The following is an 8,639-nucleotide window of genomic DNA, read 5'->3' on the forward strand; positions in this document are numbered from 1 at the left end:
TCATGCTTGTCTTAGAGGGTTGGTGAGCTATAATGCCCTTTTCATAAAGGACTGGCACATGATAAACACTCAATAAATGGTTACATGTGATACATAGTAAACACTCAACAATGACTATATCTCTTCTGGATTCCAGTTTTGTGTGTGTTTTTTGTTGCTGTTTTTTAATCCTCACCTGAGAACATTTTTTTTCTCATTGCTTTTAGAGAGGGAAGGAGGGAGGGAATGAAGGGGAGATAGAGATTAGAGATAAAAATAGAGATAGAGATAGAGACAGAGACAGAGAGGGAGAGAGACAAGAGAGACAGACAGACAGGCAGACAAACAGAGGAACTTATTCAATAGGCTGCCTTCTCAGTGTACGCCCTGACCGGGAATCAAACCCAGGACCTGACCTGGGTGTGTGCCCTGATGGGGAAATCTAACCCACACACTTTTAGTCCATGGAACAATGTTCCAACCTACTGACCCATGCCAGCCAGGACTGCTGTATTGTATTAATAGTTTTAAACAAGGCTTCTAACCTGGAGTTTTTGGAGCCCCAGGAAATCCACAGACAGGCTCCCCTCCCTCAGAACCTGGAAACACCCTGAACTCATACAAAGTGGTCTGTGCATGTGCATGTGTGTATACACCTTTTTTTTTCTCTCTAAGGAAAGAATCCAGAGTTTTCACCAGAACCTCGAAAGGGTCTCAGACTGAAACCAGATTAAAAAGCATTGAGCTTCTGTATCTTCCAAAGTGTTTAGCTCATTTCATGTATCTGTGGAATAACTTTTTGAGTCATCCTCAGAACGAAACCTTTTCTGTGCCTATTCAAGAGGCCTACATGTTATATACTGCAGCACAACCTGTGTAAAAGGCCTTCATTACCTGGCAACAGCAAAATCAAAAGAACAAAGGAATATGACTGGAATCTCTAAAGCAGAAGCTCATCTTAATTTCAATGATAGTACTACAGTTCTTACCTCTTAAAATGCATCTTTTTCTTAATTTATTCACATAATCGACGGCCAGTGGAGGTAGCTGAAAGCTTTATTCTTAGGAGGTGGTCACTTCGTTTTAGAACAACAAAAAAGAAATCATAATGAATGAAACTGGAAGAGCCCAGTCAAAGATTGCTTCTACTCCTCAACAACCCAGATGAGTGCCCAGTGGCCCAACAATCTCTGCCAGGAGGAAGCATGGTGGTAAGCAAGCTACTTCAACTCTTTAAATCATAGTCTCCTCATATGGAGAAAAAGAATGATAGTGATAATGCCTCTTTCTTGGGGCTGCTGTGAGGATTAAATAAGAAAATAATTGTAAGACATCTGGTACGCACCAAAGCAAGCACCAAATAAATATTAACTATTAAATACCTTCTTTATGGTAGGAAGAAAAATTATTCCTCATCTGATTTCTGAGCCATAGCTTCTAGACTAGAGATTGATTTTGGGCCAGTAATACTTTTCAGTGTTTTTTCCTAAGGTATCTCTTAGTGATCAAGAAGGAAAAGAGCACACAACAGTCGCAAAAGCTGTGGAAAAGGTGCCTGAGAAGCAACTACAGAGAACCTATCATCATGTCCAACAGTGAGATGCAAATATCAGAATCAAGGTAAAAGAAATAGAGTAAGCCTTAAAAAAAATCACCTCAAAAACCTAAAGGTTAATGATTCAGTACATATTTTTTCATTCACTCATTTAAAAATTACTGAACAGATATGATGTGAGAGGCACAGGCATATATGAAGAAGAGAGAAAAGGAGAAGCGTGAGAGCCATACAAATATAGCCACCACTGTACCAGAGGGTAAAGCCTGATGCAGGAGCTGGGTAGGAAGGGATCTTCTGCAAAGGCTTCTTGAAAAATAACATGGCTTGAGTTTGGAAGGAGGAATAGATGTTCACTAGGTCAAAAAAAAAAAAAAAAAATGAGAAAGGGCCCGGCCAGGTGGCTCAGTTGGTGGGAGCATCATCTTGTATTCCAAAGGGCTGCAGATCTGATTTCTGATCAGGGCACATACCTAGGGTGCACATTCAATCCCTGGTGGGTGGGGGCGCGGACAGAGGCAACCGATGATGTTTCTCCCACACTGATGTATCTCTCTCCTCCCCCGCCACCCCTACCCCCTCTTCCTCTTCTCTAAAATCAATGAACATATCCTTGGGTGAGGATTTAGGAAGGAAGGAAGGGAGGGAGGGAGGGAGGGTATTCCACAGAGACAATAACACATGCAAAAGCATAAAAATGAGAAAATGGAGCATTAGGGAATCATGATGTTACATAGGTCAGCACAGCATGGGGATAATGTGGGCAACTAGAAGAAGTCTTTGCTGCACATCCTCCCTCATCGCCATCTGCTGAGTCCACAGAAGGAGGCAGGGCGCATACCAGGGGGACCCTGGGAATTCATGGTCAGGAGCCTGGATGTCCCTCCTCCCCGAGTCCCGCCAGCCCAGAGCTTTGAGATTTTGAATGGTTCTCTCTATTTATGAGGTTCTCTTTAGTTCTATCTATGAGGTTTTGAATGAAACATCTATTACCACACATAGTTGCCATTTTTTCTCTTGTGATGAGAACTTTTAAGATCTACTTTCTTAGCAACTTTCAAATATGCAACACAGTATTATTAACTATAGTCACCATGCTGTACATCACATCCCTATGACTTATTTATTCACAACTGGAAGTTTGTACCTTTGACCACGGATTCATGATTCAGTTTTACCTATCTGTTCTTTAGAAAGAGCACTCAGGCAGTAGTGAGGAGGATGGCCTGTAAGTGGGATGACTGGATGCAGCATTTTACAGGTAACTTGCAAAGAGTGAGACAGAGAAGGTCTAAACTAAAGGAGAAAAACAGTAACACTGAAAGATAGAGCAGAAGGCCCTAATCAATCTGCATATTGATTAGTGGAAAAGGAAAGGGAGGAGGTGAGATCAGGATCATTCCCAGGTTTATGGCCTGGTGGCTTAGTGAGAGGGTGATACATTCTCCAGGGAAAACAGATGGAAGAGTAGGTATCTGCTATTTCTTGCACAGCATCCATTCTCTCTGTTCAATGTTGCCTTTTTTAGAACTGTCCCTTCCCTGCACTCAGATCATCTGGTTTGAGAGGGTTCTTGACCACACTCCTATGCACCTCCACCCTCCCTCTCTTCACACAGACCACCCTGCCATCCCCAAAGGCCCCAAACTTCTGGCCATAAGAACTGGTTCAGGCATGGACACAGGATTAAAGTGGTCTGATTATAGTTAATCCTGAATTATTCCCTTTTCCTGCAGGATTTAAGCCTGAGCTGCTGATGACCATTTTACCATTATGAAGGCAAGAGGAAAATCAGCAGTGGATCTTTCCTGAACTTTTCCAATAGAGAAGCCAAGATATGGCCCTTCCTACCTGTGACTCGCTGCAAGAGATCTGACAAGTACAACAAGTAAAGACAACTATGTTTCAAAAAAGAAAAAAGAGTCTTCTTTTGTGAGTGGTGGATTATAAAAACCTACATTACCCTGATAATAGTACCTTAAAACATTTAAATCTACACAAGAGATTTAGGGACTTTATAGCAAATTCTACCGTGAATAATGACAAGCCAAGACAGACTGCCTTAGAAAATGTTACTGCACTAACCATGGCACATTCTCTCATTAACATTTATTGAGTATCTTCAGGGTTCTTCGACTTGTACAATAGAAATTATAAAATTCTATGCTTAGGTTTGAGCTGGTCCATCCCTGAGCTGGTCCATCCCAGGCCCTTTCATAAAGAACAGCTGTGTATGCTGTTCAAACTAATTGTACATGTTAGTGAGGCCAGGTATCTCTGGCGCAACAGCTGTCCTTGCTGGTAAGGACACCGCCTGAGTTTCAGACTGGCCATCTATAAAACAAGGCTGGTGAAGCAGCACCTCAGCTGATCCCTTAGGTGAAAAAACACAGAACACGTTTTGAATTTCTCTCCCCTCTAATAAAATGTCTACTGACCTTTATGAAGGAGACTGGGTTAGGCCCTCTTTTCTTTCTTACTCTCCCTCCATGAGAAAAAGCCACCACTAGCATGGGTTTAACCTTTATTAATGCACCTATACCTCTATATGAATATGCTTAAATTGTCACCTCCTGCCCTGTCTGCTTCCCAGAAGCTAGGCCCAAATAAATCTTCAGGGGCCCACCCCTGGTGGGCATTTGTTGGTTTTGCCACTGTGTGTCCAAACACAGTGCCCCTACATCCTTTGAGGAAGCACCTACCTACTCTCTATTGTGTGCTGTCTTGGTGGTGCTGTCAATCAATGCTTCTGGCTCAGCAGTGTGCATGCCACTCAAATTACACCAAAAGTGTTCAAACTATGCCAAAAGTGTTCTCTTTCCTGGTATTCTAAAGCCAAGGGCAGAGCAATCCAAAGGCAGACCTCCAGCTGTGCCTCAGGAAAAAGAACATCAGTTCCTACTCCCCAGGCGCCCAGAGTAGTTCCGTTTCCATCCTGAGAATGGTTCTCCTGACTTCCTCTGACTCTTAGGATATCCTCCATGTACCATTTTGTTTCTGTTGCTTTATGACTACAGGCATTTAACTATACAGAATCCATTGTGATTTAAACACTAAGCAATAGCTAATATTCATAGCATACTCTACAGCTTATAAGGTACTTTCACATTCAATTTACCTCTTTTACTCAACCTTTCTGGAACTCATTTTTCCCCTCCCCTCAAATAAATCACTGATCTCTCTTTTTCTTACAACAGCACAATCATTCTTTCAGTCACTTAAGCTTTTTTAAATCTCAGAATAATTTTGACTCTAGGCTTTCACTAACCCCCTATAATCAGTAACCTCATCCTAAATATGGGATTTCCCAGATCGATCCCATCCTTCCCATTCTCTCTGCCTCCGACTTAGTCAGAGCCTTCCTCACCTCAGCAATGGTCTGCTGACTCTGCCACCAGTCTACTGTCTCCAGATCATCCTGATGCCACGAGCAGAAGGATATGGTTAACGTTTTATTATCACTGTGTCACTCCTCTTCTACCCATGGTTTACAGAACGAAGATTACAAGACAGTGATTTCTACAGCAATTCCCTGACCTCAATTCTGGGCTGTCTACAAGCACGTTCCACCTATTTCTCCTATCTCACAGAACACTGTTCCTTAGCAGAAAACATTTGGTGGAACAAGTGTTCTCAAACATATAGTAGATTGATAAAAAAGGCTACAATTTTTTTGCTGCTCCCTCTCATCATAAGTGGGGTCTTTGAACGCACCTTGAATCTGAGATATATAAATTAAATTTATATATATATATATATATAAAATCTAGTTATCTAACCTATAAAGTGCAAAATCATACACAGGATATATCATATTAGGAATCATTTTACTGATTCATTTTCAAACAATTACTTCTTGCAAGTGAACCTGCATACCAATAAAAAGGCGGCACAAAGAAACAAGTATGTAAAGGTAAAAGTTTCACAGAAGCAACTGTCTGATTTTCACCAGAATATTATTGTTCTACCAAAACACACATTTCTTCTATGTGGTTTGCAACCCTAATCTGACAGACTGCCAAAATTGAGACTTCTAGTCTAAGAATGTCACTGACTCTCCACTTACTGTTCAATTAGATTTTGCATTTAATAGAGAAATTCCCTTATGTTTTTTATAATGGTGCACCTGCTCCTTGGGAGATTTCCCCATTTGATAAAAAATGCCTTAAATTTGGCAAGAAAAAAAACAGCTCCAGGCTTTCTCTGATGACATCAAAGACATTTGTTTGTATTAGATGTTTGTGTGGGTTTCCCCCTTCTTAAGAGCAGTAAAGTACTGCTACGATTCCTTCCAAAACAACAGCATGCACAAAGTTTCTTGGCCTCTGTTCTGCATTTCCACTGTACACCTGCACCAGAACAACTGCTTGGAATTAGCTAAAGTGTGACATGGTAGACAGAGAAATTCATTTGCATTACTCACCATCTTTTGGACATCAACACATGGTAAATGTCAAAACAAATGCATCATCATTTCAAACCTACTGTCTTGTAACCTTTTGTTATGAAATGCTTGCTACAGAGGAAAAAAGTTTATATTCAAAATTGTATCCTTTTTATATTTTATTTCTAACTAAGATATACAGATATTCTTAAGAGAAGCAGCATCTTTCCTTTCCAATTCTAGACTTGGGAACTCTTACATGTTTGGTTATGAGTAATCTTCAGTTAATATGGCATTCCAGAGAGACTTCCGTGATTGTTACCAAAATGTCACATCTTTTTCAAATAGTTTTAAGAACACCTTTAAGGTGTTTCCCTGCACTGTAACCATGCTGCATGTCATTTAACACTGAGATGAATCCGAGATACCCAACAGACATTCTCTCCCAGATGTGAACACATTAGCATACTGCTTTCCTACACTTTGTTCTCTCTACCTTTTAGAATTTCAGTATTTACAAATGAAATACAGATTTCAACCCACTCCCAGCTGGGATGTCTGCTCCACAATGAGAGAAATAGGTTTCTGCCTTCCTGCATATTCGGCAAGGAAAGCGGTGCTTGGAAATTACTGTTTAGAGTGACACCTTGGAGAATTGACAGACTCTGCACACATGTAATCCTCATAAACCTCCCCAGACAGCCCTTATTTCATTTTGCAAACTGCACCCTGGCCGGGCTCCACAGCACGTGGTGTGTGGTGAGACTGTCCTGCAGTGGTTCTCCCTTCCTCGGGGCTCTTTGACGGACACTTGTCAGTAACAGCCAAGAGGAGTGGGGCCCAGCTAACCAGCAACTGAAAAAATGGACACGACAGTAAGCTCCTTTAATTAACTTTCCCAAGGAAAGCAATGTCCCACAGGAAAAAAAAAAAAAAAAAAAAAAACGTTTCCCCTCTCCTAGCGGTCCATTGAAAATGAGCAACAATGCTATTGCCTTTTTGTTTCCTAAAGACTTTCTTCTCTGCAAGCAGTAGCGTGTTCCTCAAAGAATGCTAGTATTTCCTGTGGAAACTGTATGGCTGCCAGTAATGGCTCATAATTTTCCCTCTTTTATTTTCATAAAAATGAAATAAACAAAACATGTCATTTGACAATAGCCAAAATAGCAGTTCACCTCGCTTATCACCTGCAGATGAAAGTCATCACAAGGAAGGGCCAAGAGAGAAACGTGCCCCGCTGAAATTGACACGGACCTGCCCCAGACGCAGGACAGTGGCAGAGCACGGCGGTCGGAGCCCTGGCTGGACGGGGCAGACGGGACCCGCGGTGCTGAAGAGCGAGGGGCTACCCACGGGCGGCAGCAAGCCCAGGTGTTCCTCTTCGGCGTCTATTACTATTGTAGGTTCTGCTGATACTACTATTACTTCACCCTTCGTTATCTCAGCCCTCAGGAGCCACGGCACTGCCCATCCCTGCCTCCTACGTGGTCCGAGGTGGCAGCAAAAATAATGAGCACAGGAAGCAGGCAAATGAAAAGAAAAATCCTTTGGAAACCGAGGCGGGGGCTCTGTCCCCCTTCCCCAGAGTAAAGCAGTAGCCGCCGCCGCCGTTACTATAGAGACCTTCCCCCAAACCCTTTCTGCAGAGTCGCCGCCGCTTACCCGAACAGCCCGGACTCGCGGCACAAAGGGGGCCTGTGGGCTGGGGGAGCAGGGGCGACACCCGCCGGAGTCGCCCTCTGCAAACTTGGAAAGGCTTGGCCGCCCGCGCCGCCGCCCCAGCCTCCCTGCGGCGCCCGCCCTGGACCTGGACTCACCGGGGGCGCCCGGCGCGCCGGCAGCTCTGGAGCGCGGACAGACTGACGGACGGCGGCGGCGGGAGAAGGAACAGCCGCAGCAGGAGCGGGCGGGCGGTGGGGGCGCTGCCGCGGCCCCGCTACGTCACAATGCGGCCGGCCGCCGGCGCCGCTCCCCGGGCCCCCCGAAGGGCGCGTGCGGACGGGGGCAGCTCCGGGGCGGCCGGGCCCGAGCCGGCGCGGAGGGACGATGAGCGCACCGCCGGGGATGGGGGCGCGGCCGCCACTGCCCGGGCTGCTGAAGCCGCCGCGCCCTCCGGCTGTAGCGCGCCCGGCGCCCGCCCCCCAGCCCGCGAGCCCCACTCGGCCTGACTGACAGCGCCCCTCCCGCCCTCAGCGTGGCGCCCCCGGCCCGGCCCACACCCCTCCCTCGCAGCTTCCTTACTGCGACCCCCAGCCGGCCCGCCGGCGACTGTCCGCGAACATGCTCTTTCTTCTTCACCTCCTGAGCGTTTATCTCTGCCGCCTTTGCTTCTCCTCTGGGTTTCCCCTCCCCTCCTACTTTTTCCCCCCGCTTCCCTCGCTCTCCCTCCCCGACCCTCCCCATTTCGCGGCCTCTCCCCCCCTGGAAATTAAATCGCCCCTCACCGCGATTCGTGCGCCAACCGCTGCCACCTCAGTCGTCCCCAGACCATTCCAGGTTCCAGCCGAAACCGGGCAAAGAGACTGGGAAAGGGGGGAAACGGAGCGTGGGCACGGTCCTGGGAAACTGCTGTGCTTCAAAGCTTCTGGCAGAGTATTTTGCGTTGGCACGGAGTGTGCAGTCCCTAATCCTGCCGCGCCCCCCCTCACCCCCGCCCCGCCGGCCGCTCTCCCACCCCCGAGGACTTCGCCAGGGAGTGAATGGCAAGGGGCTTCTGCCCGG

The 8,639-nt window shown here is 45.9% G+C and overlaps 1 protein-coding gene across 2 annotated transcripts in view; it reads right to left on the minus strand.

Moving 5' to 3' along the window:
- Nucleotides 1–8,414, minus strand: part of SNCAIP (synuclein alpha interacting protein) — a 141,658-nt gene extending 133,244 nt beyond the window's left edge. The window contains exon 1 of one of the 2 annotated variants that reach the window (XM_054589903.1): nucleotides 8,363–8,414. The gene's annotated coding sequence lies outside the window, so the exon portion shown is untranslated. Of the gene's footprint in view, nucleotides 1–7,735; nucleotides 7,783–8,362 lie in introns of those variants that run through there. The other variant, XM_054589904.1, reaches the window with a different exon arrangement.
- Between the last annotated feature and the right edge of the window lie 225 nt (nucleotides 8,415–8,639).

Source organism: Pteronotus mesoamericanus, unplaced genomic scaffold (genome assembly GCF_021234165.1).
Source record: "Pteronotus mesoamericanus isolate MK-2021 breed Mesoamerican mustached bat unplaced genomic scaffold, CSHL_Meso_final scaffold_167, whole genome shotgun sequence".
In the NCBI taxonomy this organism is placed as follows: Eukaryota; Metazoa; Chordata; class Mammalia; order Chiroptera; family Mormoopidae; genus Pteronotus; species Pteronotus mesoamericanus.